The sequence below is a fragment of the Tympanuchus pallidicinctus genome, unplaced genomic scaffold (assembly GCF_026119805.1).
Source record: "Tympanuchus pallidicinctus isolate F22 unplaced genomic scaffold, pur_lepc_1.0 scaffold22, whole genome shotgun sequence".
Classification (NCBI taxonomy): Eukaryota; Metazoa; Chordata; class Aves; order Galliformes; family Phasianidae; genus Tympanuchus; species Tympanuchus pallidicinctus.
Genome location: NW_026294739.1, coordinates 17,186,433 through 17,205,787, shown reverse-complemented (window position 1 = coordinate 17,205,787; position 19,355 = coordinate 17,186,433). Strand labels below are relative to the sequence as shown.

At 47.2% G+C, this 19,355-nt stretch overlaps 1 protein-coding gene across 2 annotated transcripts in view; it reads right to left on the bottom strand.

Moving 5' to 3' along the window:
- TBL1XR1 (TBL1X/Y related 1) overlaps window positions 1-19,355 on the bottom strand; it is a 380,885-nt gene that overhangs the window by 108,387 nt on the left and 253,143 nt on the right. For both annotated transcript variants that reach the window (XM_052686536.1, XM_052686537.1), the window contains exon 7: window positions 16,261-16,338. The gene's annotated coding sequence lies outside the window, so the exon portion shown is untranslated. The remainder of the gene's footprint in view (window positions 1-16,260; window positions 16,339-19,355) is intronic.

Below are 19,355 nucleotides of genomic sequence, written 5' to 3'. Positions count from 1 at the left end.
CATACACACAGCACAGCAGCCATACAACTGCCAGGACCACCAGACAGGGGCTGATGAGAGCAGTGCTTTGTGGAGGGGCGCCAGAGAAAATGGGCCTCAGTTCCCCAGCTCCTGCTTTATCATCCCCAGCTTACTGCCCACTGCTAGCAGGAGGAATCGCAGCTGCACCTGACACCTTCACAAAGGCACAACAGGCTGCCTGTTTGTACCCTGATGCCCTGCTCTGACCTTTGAGGTTGAGATTCCTCTTTTGTCTTGAATCTCTGCCTCCACTGCCCCATACGTGCCATTAGATTTTTCAAGCTGTAGCACCTGATCAGGTGGCCAAAATGGATACACTCATCTACAGCCACTGTTTATGAAGGAATGCAAATAAAGCCATCTCTCTGGTTTTAGTTTTTATGAATTTAACACTTCATCAAATGCATTCTGCAATGGAAATATTCTTTCTGCAGATCTGGAAAAGCAAACCTAATTAAATTACTTTATTGTTGGGTGTCTACCAATACTGGCTTTAAAGAAGCTACTTGTTAAGTCCCAAACTCCTTTTTTAAATTCTGTTTTTTTCCCCTGCTGTAGAAAATACATCTTTGAAAGGCAGATATCTCCAAAATCTGATTTTATTCTCCTTTTCTCCTTTCCTGATGGTCTTATGTTTCATAGCCTTACCCTTTGGGAAAACCGCTTGGGAAACTTTTCTGATGATATGCTGAAGGTCATCTACAGTCAATGTGATACAAAGTGAACCTAGATCTCAAGCTTTGCAAATGTTCATTATGTAAATTGCAGGAGCTGTGAAGATGGAAATGAGGCATAAAGATGCTGTTATGCATGAAAAAGCAGAGGGGAACTTCAGATTTCCCTTCGCTACATCAGCAGTTGTCTCTCCAGGCACCCTCCTCACTCATGCACTGCCAGCATGAGAAGCTCTCACATTCTCTATGGGTGCTAGCTGAGAAATGACTTGATCCACGGTCTGCGATGCAGGTCAAGGATCAGGGGCAGATCTTTATTTTCTTCAGACTTCTGGGGAGAATCCAGAGCCAAATGCAGCTGCAGCCCAGACAGATGAGCCCAGAGCAGATGAGGGTGTCTGCCATCAGGCGATCCCCCACTCCGTGATGCTGCTCAGCATCCTTATTTCTGGGACTTGATCACTGTGAGTCAGAAATAGGCCTGGAGAAGAATGGATCTGTGTTGTGAATCACAGTGCAGAGATGCACAAGTAGAGGAGATAAAGATTCAGTGCTTGATTTCATGCATCCTTGCGCATATCACTTGGAGGCCAGATTTCAAAAGACACTTGAGATCAAAGGATGAAGAGAGATAACCAGCTTCATTTTCAGATATATTCCTGGGCATGTATTTCCTCTGCATTTCAATAGGGAATGGGGACCTTTTTGCTTTCTTTTTTTTTTTCTTTTTGAAAGCACTAAATGCTTTTAGGCAGCTGGTTTCATCATCCTTAAGGAGCCGACCTTAAATTGAACTTAGATTCACACTCCTTTCTTTCTAAGTGATACATTCTCTTTTCAGTATTTCCCAGGTCTTCCTAACATTTTCAGCAGAACTCTAAGCAACAAATACCATGACTCTGAGAAGCAGTGAGCACTCAGCAGCTAACAGACCTCCTGCTATTTGGCAGCACTGAAACTCAGCAGCAGTGTCTCAAATTCAATTCCTCAAAAATGAAAGAATGAAAAACTCGAGACTACTTTTGGTGTTTCTGGCTTAAAGGATTGGTAGGAAAGCTTGGATGTGAACATACTGATGGTGAGTGGAAGGACAGCACAGGGGAAGATGGTCTCCAGTCCACAGAATCACAGAATGGCCAGGGTTGGAAGGGACCTCAAGGATCACAAATCTCCAACCCCACTGCCACATGCAGGGCCACCAACCTCCCCATTTAATACTAGATCAGGCTGCCCAGGGCCCCATCCAACCTCGCCCTGAACACCTCTAGGGACAGGGCATCCACAGATCTCTGGGCAGCCTGTTCCAGTACTTCACCACTCTCTCTGTAAAGAACTTAAATCCAGGGCAGATCAAACGGGAAAGAATTGCTGAGCCTTCCCCACCAACCTCAGCATAGATCTGCTAAAAAAGAAAGAATAGGAGACAAGCAGTAAGACAACACTGGAAGGGAAATTCCAACTCGGTGACCCTAAGCCTCACCCTTCGTGTTAGCAGAGCAAAAATGATGAAATCACATTGAAATGAAGAAGAAAAAAAAAAGAAGCAGCAAACAAAAAGATTTGTTGAGTCACACAACAGTGTTCACATCAAGACACTTTGTTAGCAACTGCGCTAAGAGAGTAGCTGCAACACATTCTGGCTTGGCTGTTTCTTTAACAACAAGATTGATTTGCATTCGCACATGGAAATCTGGTCTACAATAAGGTACTCCTGCCCCTCTCTTCTTTCATTGTTTCTATCATGTATCTTGGCTAGAAAACCTGCTCGCATTAAAAAAACCCACCACGTGAACCTGGGGCAGACCATGCCTCATCCCACACGTGTTTTCTTGTGCGGGGCGGCTCGGAGCAGCAGTGAAGCTCTGCCTGGCCCTACCCAGCCCTTGCACCGCTGTCCTCTGCCAGCCGTGGGTTTCGCAACGCCTGCAGGAAACATCTTGCGCTGGCCTTGATTTATGCAGAAATGTTAGCTAATCTCTTTTATGTAATCACTGATAGCTGTTTCTAAAGGCTAAGTCCCCAAAATGGAAGGAATGAATTAAAAGAGACAGATGTGGTTTGGCTGACTCCTTGTTCTGATTACAGCTTCAGAAATAACCTATTTAGCTTGTGCTGATTTATGCAGGGGTTCTAACTCATTGCACACCCACCCAGACGGGAACATACGGGTTATTTTCTGTTCAGCAGAGTTTCAGAGTCTGATTTTACTCACATCAAAGTCACTGGAATCACTCCAGCTTTATTCTGCTGAAATGACATCAAAGCCTGGTCAAAAGTCACACAGGACCAGGTTTTCATTTACCCTGAATCCCCTTGCTTGGCACTGTGGCTAGCTCCAGAGCTGTCGGTGTGCCCTTCCAACCAGTGAGTGCTGCCCTTGCTCATCCACAATGCCTGGGGAAGGAAAAACGCCTGAAGCAATTTCTATAGCACCTCCAGTTTGATGCTCCACGGAGGGCAGGTTAAAAGCCAACCTGGAGCTGGGTGACCCATTGGACTGCCGTGATTAAGACTTGCACCAGCCTGCACGCAGAACAGCATCCACAGGAGTGTTGCTGGCAGCCTGTTTGGATGCTCTGGTGCAAATGTGTATCTGGAGGTGAGAACAGACCTGGCGAGAGCCAGCAAATTGCACTGGAGGATGGAAGCCTTCACACCCTTCCTGCCTAGGAATGAAGGTGCCTCTCATACAAGGGCTGCCCGGCTCACGCACACATCAGCTGCCTTTGATGAAAGACCTTCCTCTCTGCTTTTCCCCCTGGGAATATTACTGAAAAGGACTGCTTATAGGCTTCTTTCCTCCACCACAGAAGCCAAAGGCTCCCCTGTCGTTTCTGACTTCAGGGGTAGCTGGAGCAGTCCCATGGGCCTAATAGAGTATTTTCCCACTTTATATAAACTGAGCATTGGCTCTGTAAAAAGGGAAAGATTTACACTTGGCAAACATTTCCAAGGAGAGAATATTTCTCTGATACTGCTGACTTGTGGCTTGTGAATACAAACCTCACACAGCTGGTACCTCCACTAATGATCCCATTACAATATGTATGGAGCTGATACCCTGTGATATCTCACTGAGGTATTCATCCATGTCGGAAAGGATTTGTCCATAAAAACATCTCCTTTCATACCATCATAGGATGCTGCATTCACTGCTGCCTTCTTATAATCTGATGCTGCCTAATCCCACTCAGTGACATCAATCACAAGGGGAAAACAAGACAATTAACTGACAATTAATTAAATTATAAACTGTAAGGAAGAACAGAATATTTGTAAACCTTAATAGCCTTATTAACATGCACATTACAAGCTAGCTGTGCAATCTTATGGCTATGGATGACTCTATGTACACCTGACGTCGCAAGGGCCTCAATCCCGAGGTACCAGATTTCAACTAAAAGGAGCTCACCCAGCCAGCACTGCCCAGCACAGGGCAGCTGCTTTGCACATTCCCATGGCAAACAGGAGCAAAAGGGCACGAGCACATGTGCCCCATGCTGTACCATGCTGCACAACTCCTGCACTGACTGCCAGGAAGGGAGAGCCCAGCAGTCGTGTGCGTGATCCCCTGAGAACAACCTTCAAATGAAAACCTCACAGTATTTCCTCTCCATCAACTATTTCTGTAACATTTTTGTCTTGGAAACTAAATCTAACATTCACATAACCTCTGACATTTTCTGAATCCATTTGTTCCAAAAGAAGTACCTTGTTAAATGAAGTGAGAGAATGATCCACTAATGCATGGAAATCAAGAGTGCAGATGACAGGTTGAGCTGCAGAGATCAGTTCTGTCTCCAAAAGCAGGTAGCACCCAACGAGGTTCTGCCATCCTCTGTCCTCCATATCAGCAGCATCCCAAACCTCAGCTGTGTTAACTCTGGTTCCAGTCCAGTGTTATTTCTGTAACATGTGAACTGGGATGACATGCACCAAGCCCGTGCATTTGTTTGTGGAGCATGGACTGCTGACCAATAGCCAAGTGCTAATAAAAGCAGCATTCTCCCTCCTGTGCCATTCTGCACTTGTATTGGAGGCAGGCTGGACCTCCAGGCATATGGTGCTTGCTGCAAGCAGCCCAGATCATAAGCCATCAGCAAATTAAGATTTTCATTCTTAATTTTGATTGAGCTGTGTTGCCACATTGTTTTCTCCCCCAGTTTGGCTTTATATTTAGCCAGGGATTCTGTCCTCAGTTCGTTTTTTGAGCAAGGCCAGTAGTGAATGCTGCCTGTGCACTGTCACACTTGTCAACACGGAAGGGTGCACGAGGCAGTCAGATGGGACCGAAGCCGGGAAGTTTCTTCCTCAGCTCGAAAGGTAGAGCAGGGAGCCAAGACATTCCCTGCCTGCTCTGGGAGCTGCAGCTCTGCTGGAGGGCTGCAATTTGACACCTGCTGGTGCTGGGATCACCCACGTCCTCCAAGCAGCCTGCAGCATTTGGTGTACAGTTAACATCCCAGCAAAAATAACTGACCAGATTGGTCACATTGGTGCCTTAAAAATAGCCCGCGGTGCAGCACCAAGGAAGCACGATGACTGTGGGCCAGACCCAGAATCTCCAACCCCCTGCTCACGTCTGGGGTGATTCTGAGCTCAGCAGAGTCATGCTGGGCTGGTGCTGAGGCCAACAGGATCAGAACCTGGCCCTAAGCGCCCAGCCTCCTGCTGCACCCCATGCTGTAACCACCCGTGCTGTTGACACGTTCCATTTGCCACTCATTTGTGGGACTAATTACACATTCACATTTGTCTGCACTTGCTCGGCTCCTAGCAACTGCAGTCACAGTCCTAATTAAAATAATAGACTAAGATTGGTAACATTACTGATTTAACAGGAAATTAGAAGAGTTACGTTCACAGAGCTTAGGTAATTGACACCAACAGCACTTTTCTTGTAATGTGCATTCTGTGATTGATTTTGTTCCCTAGTCAGACCTAAAAGCAGCTTGGGAGCACATCCCACCATCAGATTACAGCACGGAGGAATTAAATGACTATTACACCACAGCCTCTTCTTGAGCTGGCAGCTGCAGGCTCAAGCATGGCTTTGAGCTTCCAAACCAAACATTAGACCTAAAATTATAAGCCTAATATAAAACAAAACATGTTCAGCACAGCGATTTCAGTTCCCCTTTTAAGAGCTTAACCGCAACCCACTCAGCTTACCATACTCCTTCCTGGGAGCACAGCTCGTGGTTTTGGTTGGCTCACACACTGACTCCATCAAAGCAGGGCATGGCCTAAACTTACCAAAAGTTCCCCAAGGCAGACAGAAAGGCTCCATGTGTGCACTGCTGGCTATGGCAACACAACGTGTAATGCAGTGTGAGCTGCTCTTGTCCAGTACAAAACATCACTGTTGCAAGGAGATGTGGTGCTTTATCAGGTACCCCCTATGGCAATGCGAAGGGAAAGCAAACCACGTTTGGTGAGTACCACCAGGCTCACTCAGTGGCATTCAGTGTAACAGCACATACAGTGCTGACTTGCAGCTTGTGTATACCCAGGCACATCACTCACAGCTGTGTATCTGTAGATTGAGACACCATCTTTCAAAGTGCACACAGATGCTGTCTGCTTCTGAAGAAATGCACAGTCTGTAAATTATTGTGAAACCTGTATGAAATGCCAAAATTGCATCAACTGGGAAGCATATTAGTTACTTAATAGTCATATGCTCCCACGGGCTCCTTTCTATTTGCGGACTTAGAAATGTGCTGGGAAGAACAAAGTACACGTGGTCTGAACTTTCTTATCTGATATTAATCCCAGCACAACAGGGCTATAAAATGTTTTCATGAACATATATGTCTTCTACAGAGAGCCTCATGGAACAGCGCTGCCGAGAGCGCTGCACTGCAGGAAATACCCATCTATGGTTTACAAATCCTATCCATCTCAGTACGCCTCACGAAGCGCTCTCAGGGCCCAGGAGAACTACTGCAAATACTGCTTTTGCAGCTTGCATAGATAATCGCTGACAGAAGTCTTTCTTTCTTTCTGCTGCAGTTGTATCATTGTGCCTGCCTTGTTCCAATGTCCTGTTGGTCAGGGACATCAGGGCTGAACTACAAATCTGCCATTTCTCCCTGTGCTCTGTTCTGTGGTAGATGACAGCCTGCGCTCTAAGCACTCTATGCATGCACTGAAATGAATACTGGGGTTTTTGCTCCTCAGTGCTTCCATATCCTGCAATTTGAACCTGTCTGCAGATAGCTGTGCTGAACGCTCACACTGGATGCTTGATGATCACAATGACAGCACCACACTCACCTAGAAATGAATCACACTATCATTAGGGTTGGGAAACACCTCTGAGATCATCAAGTCCAAACCCAACCCTTCCAACCATACCGCTGCCCGCATCCCTCACTGCCACATCTCCACGTTTCTTTAACACTCCCAGGCACATTGGCTCCACCAGATCCCTGGGCAACCCATGCCAATGAATCAACACTCATTCCGACATTAAACGTTTCCTAATATCCAACCTGAACCCATCTGGCACAACTTAAAGCAGTTCCCTCCCATCCTATGGCTGTTACCTGGGAGCAGAGGCCAGCTCCCACCTCGTTACAGCCTTTCAGGGAGCAGCAAGGAGCAACGAGGCCTCCCCGCCTCCTGCCCTTCTGCAGGCCGAATGGCCCTCTGAGGGCGGAGGGGCCTTGCGCCCTCTGCCAGCGGCGGGGCCACGCGGGCAGAACGGGGCAGAACGGGGCAGAACGGGGCAGAACGGGGCAGAACGGGGCAGAACGGGGCAGAACGGGGCAGAACGGGGCAGAACGGGGCAGAACGGGGCAGAACGGGGCAGAACGGGGCAGAACGGGGCAGCGCGCCCAGCGCGGCGTGGAGGCGAGGAGAGCGCGGTGGCACCGCGACCGCCCGGTGCCCAGCGGGCCCAGCCTCGGCGCGGCCACCTCAAAGCCGGGCCGCTCCCGGCCGCCATTTCGCGGCGCCTCCCGCCGGGGCCGGACTGAGAGGGAGCGGCCCCGCCCCCACACCCCGCCCCCTCCCATCCCCCCCTCTGGCGGCCGCCGCGCGCCCTTCCCCCGCTCAGCCGCTCGCGCCCATTTCCGCCTGGCCGGGCGCCGCGCGGCGCGGCCTCCCCGCCCCCTCCCTGGTGCTCAGTCATTCAGACTTGGAAAGTCAATAACACGGTGACGTCACCCGCGGCGCGCGGGCATTGCCCGGCTGCTGCCGGCGGTACCGCCGCTCTAGAAGAGCCGCGCAGCTCGCGGCGCGCTGCCGCCAGCTCCGAAGAGAGGCGCAAGCCAAAAAAAAGGAGGGGGCGGGGCCGGCTCTCCCGCATGGCGGTGAGGGGAGGCCGCTGGTGTGGGAGCAGGGGCTGCGGCTGAGCGATTCCGACGGCGCCACGTGCCCCCCACTGCCCTAATGGGAGCGTCTCAAAATCTGCACGCCGAGTCCTTCATTTTCCCTGAAAACACAGAGCCCGCCATGGCCTCGTGGGGCTGTGCCGCCCCGGCCCCGCGCCCAGGATGGGCAATGTTAGACATGCAGAGCGTCCTCTTCATAATTCATGGCTTGCTCGTGGAAAAAATCATCGTCATAGCTGGGTGCGATGTGTCGGGCATCTATAATTCATGGCACGGAGGTCACGTGCAGCTCTGCAGAGTGGGTGGGAATAATTAGTCTGCCAGCAGAGAAACAAAGGCCATCAAGCCGAAGGGACGGTCTGTGAGGGCCGGATCCCCGCTCCAGGCCCCTTCCCCTTCACCCTCGTGGAGCCGACCGGTGACTCCATGAGCTCCTCCCAACAGCTCAACCATCCCATCTGTATTAAAAGTGGTGCAGTGAGATCTTGGAAGGCACTCCCAGCCCAGGAGAGCGCAACTGCGCTGCTTCTGAAGTGGGTGCTGTGAGGAAAATTTCACCCTTCTGAGAGTTTGGCTTAAAGGAAAATAAATGGTACCGGGACCATCACACAGAGCCACGTGCGGCATTTTATTCTCTGAGCCACAGGGCAGAGAGCAGCTTGGAGATCCAGAGGAAGGCCAGGCCGTGGCCAGCAAGCTGGGATGGCACTGCAGGCACTGCAGGCTGAAGGCACTCTCTGTTTTGTTTGCTCATTTGTGATTTCCTCAAAAATATAATTGATTTTCTTTTGTTGCTTGTTTGTGTATTTGGCTGTTTGCATTCTTTGGATTCCATTTCTCTTGCAGTATGGCCTTAATTTGCGTCTCGAGGATCCATGTTTATTTATGCATTTATTTCGTTCTTTCTTTTTTTCCTTTTTTTCTTTTTTTTGTAATTGGAGTTGCTGCTAGGCTGCTGGCCCTGCAGAAGGAGCGGGGCCATGCTGAGGGGTCAGGAGGCACAGCTCCTCATTCGCAGCCTGAGCTGCAGCACCAGCTCTGCTGCACGGTGCCCATAGGCTCGACCCAGGGCTAGCAGTGACCTGCACGGAATTAGGGAACCCTGCTTGTGGCTTTGCTGATCTAACCCAAGGGTTTGGGCACTGAGAACCTTGGAGATACCCTCTTGTGACCCATATAACTCCGCACCCAGTGGGGCCAGCTTTCTGGAATGCATGCATCCAACATTAACTCCAAATGTTGTATAGATCCTTAGGGGAAAATAAGCAGAAGTTGGGATTTGTCAGGTTCTCCAGCTTCTGGGACTCACAACCTGTTAATCACTCTGTTGTGTCCCCAGCAGGACCCACCATGGCACTTTTCTCTCTTACAAAACCTGCATGTGCAGATGGGTTGAAGCAGAGAACTGTGTCACAAACATGTTTTTGTTTTCTTGCCTAGGGTTCATCAAACACAACAGAAGAGACAAGACACTTTAAAAAACGTCACTTACATTTTCATAATCCCTTTAAAAAAAAAAAAAAAAAAAAAAGGAAATAGGCAGGAGAAAGCCAATCTGTGTATAAATTCTCAGCAAATGGCAGGGTGCTCACTCTGCTGCACTGTGCAGTACGCAACACGTTGCAATCTGGCAGTCCTGCTCTGAAATGTAACCATGGCTGAGTCCCCTCTTTGCCCTGTGTCGGACTGCAAGGTCATCCTGGCCAAACCCAGGACTGGGCCTGAGGGAACTCACTGAAGCACAATAAAATGGCCCAGGCATCTCACTTTCTTCGGGAATCAGACAAAAAGCTCTGAGCATCTCACCCTCCTTGTTCCCATTCCCTGCCTGCTCCGGCCTCGTACCCAACCCTCTTGGTTTAACCTTGTGTTCAAGGTGTGCTGAAATCAAAACAGTGATGAGAGCAGCAGGGATTTTCAGCTTGGGGCTGAGCTGGAAGCTGCTCTCCCTGGCTTTGCAGCACTTGCTATTTTTAGCTGCATGTCAGAGAGCTGGTGCAGCACGTGGTGAGATGTTATGACTCTTAAAATCACTGTAAGAATATTCCAGGGAACTGTACCAATTTATCAAAAGGGAGTTTGTTGCATGAGATAACTCCGTGACCTTTGGTGCCGTATTGCATTTATGGGTCACTGGCTATTAGCAGTGCTGCAGTTTCTTTAGCATTAAGCTGATGATTACAGAAAAGAAAGCAGCTTTTGATATGGTAAGGGCACACCTGAGAGAGGATGTTTACTTGCAGAGCAGAGGGGGAGGGGCAGCCTTTAAGATGTTTTTTGCAGCTCTTTTTTTGTCATCTTGAAAATAAGGACCTATCTCGCTTCCCCCAAGAGAGTACAAAGCTCTGCAGCTGGGAACAGAGCCCTGGTAGAGGAGGAGGAGGTGAGAGTAGGCCCCTGAGCGGCCATGAGGCCAAGATTCTGTGTTACAGAGCACACGGAGGCTGCACGATGACCTACCTCTCCTTTATGTCCCTTAATATTAACCAAAAGGATGGCTCTCAAGCATCCCAGCCCAGTACCATGCCACCCTCTTGCCTTTGCAAACTTTGTTTCTGATTTACAATCACATAAGGGAAACGAATATCAGTTTCCAGACAGTCTGGAGCTAACCAGAGGGGAAAAAGAAGAGGCCATCTTCCAAAAATGGCCTGGGTTTATCTCAGCGTGCTTTCAGAAGCGCCTATTTTGGAGCTCGGGTGTTAGGCTAGCTCTACATACAACTGTCTCCACAGCTTTGTTGATAAACACTGAGCTCCTGGCATCCCGCCTGGCATGGAGTTTTGTGAGTTTTCCTTGATGCAAAGCTCCTCAGCTTATCCTGCGTAATATCCAGGTTTCTGGGACTGCTCCCTGCAGGAACTCCCTTTGCTCCTGCTCTGGTCTTGTTCACGCCGCTTCAGTTCTTCAGTACTCTGCTCGCTATCGCTTTCTTTCTAACCTCAGCTATATTCTTCACATGCTCTGGTCACAGGAAAGTTAAATCCTCATGATTTGCTAATGGCCGTGCAGCTAATCAGCCATCTCCAGCTGTGTTTGTCACCTGGTTCAGGTGCATGTCCTGGTCCCAGAGGGAAGGGGGGTGGTGGCTGGGTTCTGGGCTGCTCCCCCTGCTCGCGATGCCCCTGTTCTGCCAGCAGCAGGGCTGGAGCGGGTCTGGCTGTGCCGGTAAACATTTGGAAGATGGAAAATAAAGCCATCCATCTCTGTAAGAAATGCTGCCCTCAAGAGAAATTTCTGATCATCGGCAAGGCTAAGTGCACAGGCACCAGCGAATCCACCCCCAGCATCGATTAGTCCATTATAAATCGCTCGCTCGCTTTTTTACATTTGCTTCTGTGCAGAAATGAAACACCAGCCGCTGAAAATAACAACAACTGATACATGACTGAAAACCTGACTCGCACATGAAAACACTGGATTTTCCACAGGGGCTTTCCCACTGTTTAAGCTCCTTTGAACTTTAAGGTACAAGCTCCATCAAGATCATAGCAACGTGCTGCCCTAGCGCTGGGTTTTTTCACTGTGCCGAATGGAAGATGCAGCTCAGAGGCTGATGGAGAAGAGTGATCTCCATGTTAGCAATCAGTCCTGCAGCGACATTGCTGCTTAATGTCAGACGGGGCTATAGCTGGGGGAATCAGGGACTTTCCAAATTGTAAAATGGGGAAAAGAAACCAGTTAGCTGTGTCAGACTGCTCTCTGATACTTGCACGTCAAGCGGTGGCCTCCTCAGTGCTGCTGAAGTCATTGGTGGCCTCCTTGCTCTGGGCCATAATTTGGTCCATTAGCACTTTTTCTTTTCCTACACTCTGAGCTGAAGTAACTGAAAGGAAAAAGGCCGCATAGAGAGGAGGAAAACAACCCCATGGAAAAAGAAAATAAGTGAAAAAAATGATAAATTTTTCCTCTCTCCCTGCGGCACAGTCAAGAAAAGCCATCACCATTTTGCACAGACACCAGTACAACCTCATGTTTCCTACAAAACACATTTCCCCGAGTTCAATTTCCACATATCAGGTTTTGCCTATGAATACTCATGAGACACAAATCAGTCCCTTTAATCCATGATTAGTATGTCACCCCACGCTCAGCAGTTGCATCATGATTTGGTGTTATTGTTGGATGGATGCTGTGCTATTTAATTGTTTTTTGTTTAGTGATCTGTTCGCTCTGTTAATATTTAATTCTCTTTTTCCATCCTTCTTTCTACCCCCAAAAGGCCTGAAGAATAGGAGAGCATCTTTCATTTTCTCAGTGCTATTGTAAGAAAACACCTATTCATAATGTACTGGAGGTGATAATGATGATATACAGCCATAAAGCTGGAATTTTTAAGTGCTTGCCACTGCTGCTTTATAGCTGAGGGGGAAAAAAAAAAAAAAAAGACCTGATTTGAAATAAAGCAGGTTAGTGTGCTTTATTTGCCTTTTCCAATGGTTTGGATAATGAACAAATTGTCATCTTTGCATATCCTCTGTCAGGCTCTGAGCTGAGTGCTGCACACAAGCCTGAATGACAGTAAACAACGCGCTGCCTGGTGCTTTGCATGCTGCACAGGGGTGAATTCATGAGAACAAATTAGACCTTTGATTGATCCTTTAAACAAAAAGAAAGGAAAACAGTAACAGTAATTTATACGAGCTTTCGTTGCATTGCATTTTTTATAGTGATCAATATCCCGGGCATTGTAAACAGCAGCTTTACATAATAAATAGCTGCATTATGCAATGCTAGTTAAATTTAGAAATGGTTATTTTATTACCTCCAGCACACATAAAAGGGAGAGTGATGGAGCTGGAGCCTGGGAGCCGTCTGAGCACCCCGAGAGCAGCTGGGGTAACCCCGCACTGCAAGGCAGCGTGCTCAAAGCCGGCGTCTCCACACAATAAAGATGGGAGATTTATGGCGAAGGAACGAAATGTGCTACTTTTGTTCTCCCTGGTGTCCCTATAAAGCTTTTGTCTGACAGGCTGGTTGGGCTCTGGTTAGCTACAGGCTCTTCTGTGCAGCTCTCGGCTGCTCTGAGACCGGTTGTGTGCAGGCTGGAGATCAATTATCTTCCTGCTAGAGATAAACAGGGCTTTCCTTTTTCCTCTCCACTAGCTCTTGCTATTATTCTGGAGCAGAGGAGCCTTTTCTTTTCCTTCCCAGCCACATACACCGATGGGATACTGCAGGGTAGGGATGGAAGAATTCAAATTTGTTACATTAATCTTAATATCTTGATCCTCTTGCAGCCCGCTGCTGCTAACTTAGCATTTAGCATGCTGCCCATTTACAATGAGCTGGAAGGATGAGCTCTTTTGTTATAAACAATTAGGAGACATCTCAATTCAATAAACACGCTGAAACGAGAGCCTCTGAAAATGTGGGTTTGGAAAAATAAAGATGAAGAAGTGAAATTCCATTGTGAAATCTTCAGCTGAGCAGAGCACTGTTTGTATGTTTCTTAACAGACGGGCAGCTCCAGACTGGGAAGGAAGGGGCTCCAGTGTGGACACGAGAGCTTCAGAACTGCTCTGCTGGTGCTGATCAGCTCCCTTCTCCTGGGGCTGAGGCACTGAGCAAGGCTGGGGCCAATCTGGTGGAATCTGGGGTTCTGTGCTCCTATGGCACCGCAGCTGCAGAGTTTCTGGATTAAAAGTTCATCTAAAGTGCCATCATACTCCAGTAAAATGCAGGTGTAGGTCATAATTTTACAAGGTGAGCCAGCAGGTTCTTAATGGACTGAACCAAAATCCTGATTTGGAAGAGCATCCGGCTTTTCAAGAATGTAGATTTACACTGATGTCAAGAATGTCTCTAATTTTTACCCGGATTTGATTTTTCTCCATCACTGTTCACAGTAGAAAAAAGAATCCTGCCCAGCATCTGTTGTGCACAGGAGCTTTCAAACTATGGAGGCTCCAGAGAAATCATTAAAGATTATTTAGCTGAGCTGTGAGAGGTGAAGAGTTAAAGCTAAATCCCATTTGAATGTAAACTTTGGAAAGCAGTGCATTTTCTCAAAGGCTGGCTGCTCATGATTTACAAGGATGTTCCCAGTCCTGATTTCAATTAAAGAGAAATCCTTGGGCATTTCTGCAGTCTGGCATTGTTCTTTAGTCCACATTGTTATATATTGAGCAATAAACAAAACAAAGACTGTATTTTGCAACAAGCTACATACATCCTGTGCAATCTTGGTAAAATCAATAGGTCAAAGTCTGGCCTTGAATCATCCCAGTATCTGCTGTCAATAATTCCCCCTGCTGCTGTGGAATTTACATCTATGCAAGTAAAAATGGAACAAGGAAACACAACCTATCGGTATACTCCCTTAAATAGGAAAAAAAATACTGTAGACTCCTCTATATGGAGGGAGAAAAAAACAAATAGGTACTGGCACTGTAAAGTCTGAATTATTTATCTTGAAAGAGCACGCGGAGCGGAGCTTTGGGCACTTTTCCTTTGCTTTCTGCTCATTGCTGTGGGACATCACCCACAGCACAGTGGTCTCTGAGTGGTGATGGTGCGGTCCGACCTCGAGAGGGAGAGGAGGCAGAGGGTGGTGCTGAAGGCAGCTCGACAGTGGCTCTGATTTCCCAGTGGGAACCTGGTGACACAGCGGCCACATCCTCACAGCCTGTCCTTCCTGCCCGAGGGCTGCGTCTGAGCCTCAAGCGGCTGCTCAGCACGTTGCTGGGGTGATAAATTACTCAGGTTGGAGACATTTTAATGTCTCCCTCTATTCCTGCCATGATAGAGCCTTGTTTTTAAATAGATCAGATTCTCATCCCCATTTAATAAATCAGGAGGTAATCCCAGCAGTCACTCGCATCTGTGAAGCCAATGGAAAGGTGTTTGCAGGAGATTGCAGTCACAGAAAATACTCACAGCACTCAGAAAGCAAACCAGTGCTCTGGAGCCCTAAATACCTCAAGAGCCTCCAGCACAGGCTCCTCAGCTCTCGTCTTTGCTGCAGTGTGCACAGGGCTGCGTGCGCCCTTCCATCCCCGTGTGCTTCTTCCCCAGCCTTCATTTGTATGCACACACTTTGTAATCACTCATTCTGGCCATAAAACCTACAGGATTTTAAATTGAACTGAAGTCCCAAATGCTTTAAAAGAATTTATGTTGCATAATTGTACTGGTTTGCCTGAAAACAAACAATGATGTATGGCTAAAATACTCTCTCGGGGAGATGACTCAGATCTTTCTTTGTGGCTTAGACCTTGCTTGGCTGCTGATGGTGCAACTTGTAATCTCTCCCCTGGATGCAGGGCGAGAGAAGACAAGCAGAAGAGTAATGTGTGAAGCGGGGGGCAGAGATGAGAAAACACGAGTTGCTTGGAGCCTGGGGAGGCACTCAGTGCTTTCATTTGTTCATTTAAAAAGCAGTGCTGGAGATTATGGAGAACAAAACCAAACCCATCAGCATTACGCTGCTGGAGGAGGAATGGAGCTGCTCTCCGGCTGGCATGGCAGCTGTGCCTGAAGCATCCTACCATGGGCATCCCTTGTGCCACCACATCGCTGTATGTGGGCTGTGCTGCCAGTGTTGTCACTTCAAACACCTTTCTGTCCTTGTTTTTCTATAACTATGGTTTACATCACACCTAACCAAATAGTTCAGCCCCTGTATAAAACCGGTTGTTATGAAGACTCAGCAACCTCTTCCCCTTCCTCTGGTTTGACACGGGCAGAAAGAGTGCTCATAAACTCCAAAACACCACCTAATTCTTGGTAATTAAGTTAATATTTTAACCAAGCTTCATAAAGACCTATGAAATCTTAACCCCGTGGATGTGACACTCAACATGTGACTGAATTTCCTACAGCCCAACAGTTGGCTGTCAGGAAAGGAAGCCTGAAATGGGTGTGAGAAAGATGGGAGATGTGTAACTGAATGTGATTCTGTAGATCTGTGTTTGCTTGGTACTTGCATACAGCTTTGGTTTGCAGAGGTGGCTCTGCAGATCTGGGGATTCTGCTGATTTCCACAGTTTGCACATTTGGGGATTTCCATTCTGTGTGTGCACTGGTGCTGCCTGTGGGCAGGTTTGTGGAGTGCTCCATTCCTGCTGCTCCATTCAGGCACTGTAGCAGGGCAGAGGGCATCAAAGTGCCTGCTGCTACGTGCTAGAGCTGCAAATGTAACCCAGTGCCCTCTGACTTACGTGCCCCACAAGCTCTCCACACCCTTCCTTTTTCTAAAACCAAAATAATAGCAATGAAGTTACCGTTATGGCGCATCCTCAAGTAGCAAATCTGCCTTCCTTTCCAAGCAGAGCCGAACAGAGCAGTATAATGTCATCAGACTGCAAAGAAAGAGCATTAAAAAATAGTAAAAATAAAATAATAAAGCAAACAGCAGAGCATAAAATAGGGTTTTTTTTTCTGAAAGCAGTGCCAAGCGTCATCAAGGAACACATCAATTCATAACAGCTGTGGAGAGTTATTTCTGTCCCAGCCTTCAGTAGATTAACTGGGGGGAGCATGTAGAAGTTAACAGATCTGTGTCCAGCAGGGTTAACTGTGAGGTTAGCAGATCACGACACAAAGAAAGCAGCCGGTGTTTTTCCCTCTCGCTATGAATAGCCTCATTGCATTACTGCTGCCAGAAGGGCAGTCAGCTTTGCTCAGTTTGTGGTCTGCCACCAGGGAAGGAGCTACCTATGAAAAGCAGAGTTCTTTACAAACACCCATTCTGCCTTCTCCATTCAGTGCCTACGTAAGTCTTGTGTTGAAGGGGGTGGCTGCTAGTATCACAACCACCTCAGACCATGTTTGGCAAGAGACAATTTTTTCTGTAAATTAGATGACTTTTTTTTTTTATTTTAAGATGGTAAAAAAAAGAAAAACAAAAACAAAGCAAAAAAAAAAAAAACAAAAAAAAACCAACTGTGTTCAGTTTTGGGCCCATCATTACAAGAAAGGCAATGAGATGCTAGAGCATGTCCAGAGACAGGCAACAAAGCTGTGAGGAGTCTGGAGCACAAGTCTTGTGAGGAGCGGCGGAGGGAACTGGATGGTTCAGTCTGGAGAAGAGGAGGCTCAGAGGAGACCTTATTGCTCTCTAGAACTCCCTGAAAGGAGGTTTTGGTGAGGTGGAGGTTGGCCTCTTCTCCTGCATAACTAGCAATAGGATGAGAGGGAATGGACTCAGGTTGCACCAGGGATGGTTCAGGTTGGATATTAGGAATACGTTCTTCTCTGAAAGAGTGATCAGGTGCTGGAACGGCTGCCCAGGGAGGTGGTTGGGTCACTGTCCCTGGATATGTATAAACGTTTAGATGTTGCACTAAGGACATGGTTTAGTGGGGAAATATTGGTGGCAGATGGACGGTTGGATGGTTGGACTAGATGATCTTGAAGGTCTTTTCCAACCTTGGTGATTCTGTGATTCAGATAATTTCTTAATATCTTTTAAAGCAGCAATTCTGCAAAAATGCATATGGTTTTTGCTGCCACCCTGACCCGTCTCCTGTTCCAAAATGATTTGCCTGGCGTTGCTCCAGTGGCAGCGGAAGGACATGGTAAGTTTCCAGAGGACTGAAAAAGGGGGAAAAAAGAAGTGCAATGCAAAGTTGCACATGGCCTCACAGGAATGGGGTGACAGAGAAGAATATCTTGATCCCCAGTGCAGTGGATGTCCTGTCCTGGGGGCTGCAGCCAGGTCGTGCTGGCTAATTTTGACATACATCATGAGAAATTGTTTCATTTCCTGCCTGTACAAGTGTAACTCATGGAGGCGTATTGGCAATGGTGATTTAGAAGCCAAATTAAAAACATTCCAGCTCAGCTTTAGACAGATCGATCTGGAGCAGAGCTAATGATATACTTTCATAATGTGCTTTGAGAAACGCTGCTTAAGATACCCGAATAAGTGCTAAGTACTATTAATAGTGCTGAGGGGAGAAGTTCAAAACACTTTTCCAGAGAAATGCATACTTCCATCAAACTGCTTTCAAAACTATGCATGCTTCCTAAAGGGTAAGCAAGTTGAAAGGAAGAAAGGAAGAAAACACTGTGAAATATATATATTTTTTCCATTCTGGAATGGCTTTCCAGTTTCTTTCTTATCTATTATAATAGAAAATAAAGGAGTTTTAATAAAAACGAAATGCTTTGATGTATCCAGATCCTTCTTTGGCTTGGAAGAGAATTTCATAAATTTAATTCTGCATCAAGATGAAGCCAGACCTTCAGGTCTCAGGCTCTGCAGTGCAAGGTTCACTGCACCACAGGGAAGAGAGGAGATGCTCCCAGCCCTGTATGCACAAGTCTAGCCCAAACTGCCTTGTGGTTGCTGCAAGGAATATGAAGACTAATTCATGAACTCAAAATAATGCTGTTCCCTTCTCCCCAGCTATATATAAACTGCCAGGAGAACTCATGTTGCAGCCTGCTACAGCAGGGTCTTGGTCTTCTGAGTGGGAAAAGGAAGGGAAAGAAGGGGAAAGGAAGGAGGAATGGAAAGGAAGGAGCAGTGGTTCAGGGCCTTTGGCCCAAGAAGGACCTTTGAAAACAGCTTCCCCAGATATTACCTTGAGTGTATTCTCTGGGTATTCCTGCCAGTGAGCTGTTGTAAGGATATTTGTGGAGAATAAACTCTGGAGAGCCCCGAGCTGAGACAAGCAGATTAATATAACACAAGCAAATATTTGTGGGAAAGTTTGTGTTTGTTTGCACTATCCACCCAACACTATCACACAGCATTTTCCATGAGTACATAACTTCACTGAGACACCTTCTGATCAGCAAGATAAATCAATTACTGTGCACTCATTTTCATGTTTTGCAGCTATGAGGCAATAGCAGAAATACTGTCATTTCCTCTGAGAAGAATCTCGTTTTGGCTCGGAACTTCACTTGAAGGGTTAACATCTCTACAGCCATGACCTCAAAACCACAAATAGAAAGAAAAATAACATAAGATAGATGATCACAAAGTTCTGGAAGCACTAAAGGGTGAAAAACAGCATGCTTCAGTACATTTTGAAGCCACCCTCTTGAGTTAAGAACAAAGGAGATAGTCATAGAACTACACTCTGCAGCCCATAGGGATGCACTGGGTTAATCTCCAGCATGCAGCTGGATGCAGGATCATCATACAGTCATACAATCATTTGAGTAGGAAGGGACCTTTAAAGGTCATCTAGTCCAACTCCCCTGCAATGAACAGGGATATCTACAGCTCAATCAGGTTGATGGTGCTAGAGTACTGCAACTACCTGCGTCATAGAAGCTGGTCCTGACTGCTGGCTGAGCCTCCTGGGTTGGTCATGACTATTTCTTTTTTCCATGTGCAAGTGGATGGGCCTTGAAGCTCATT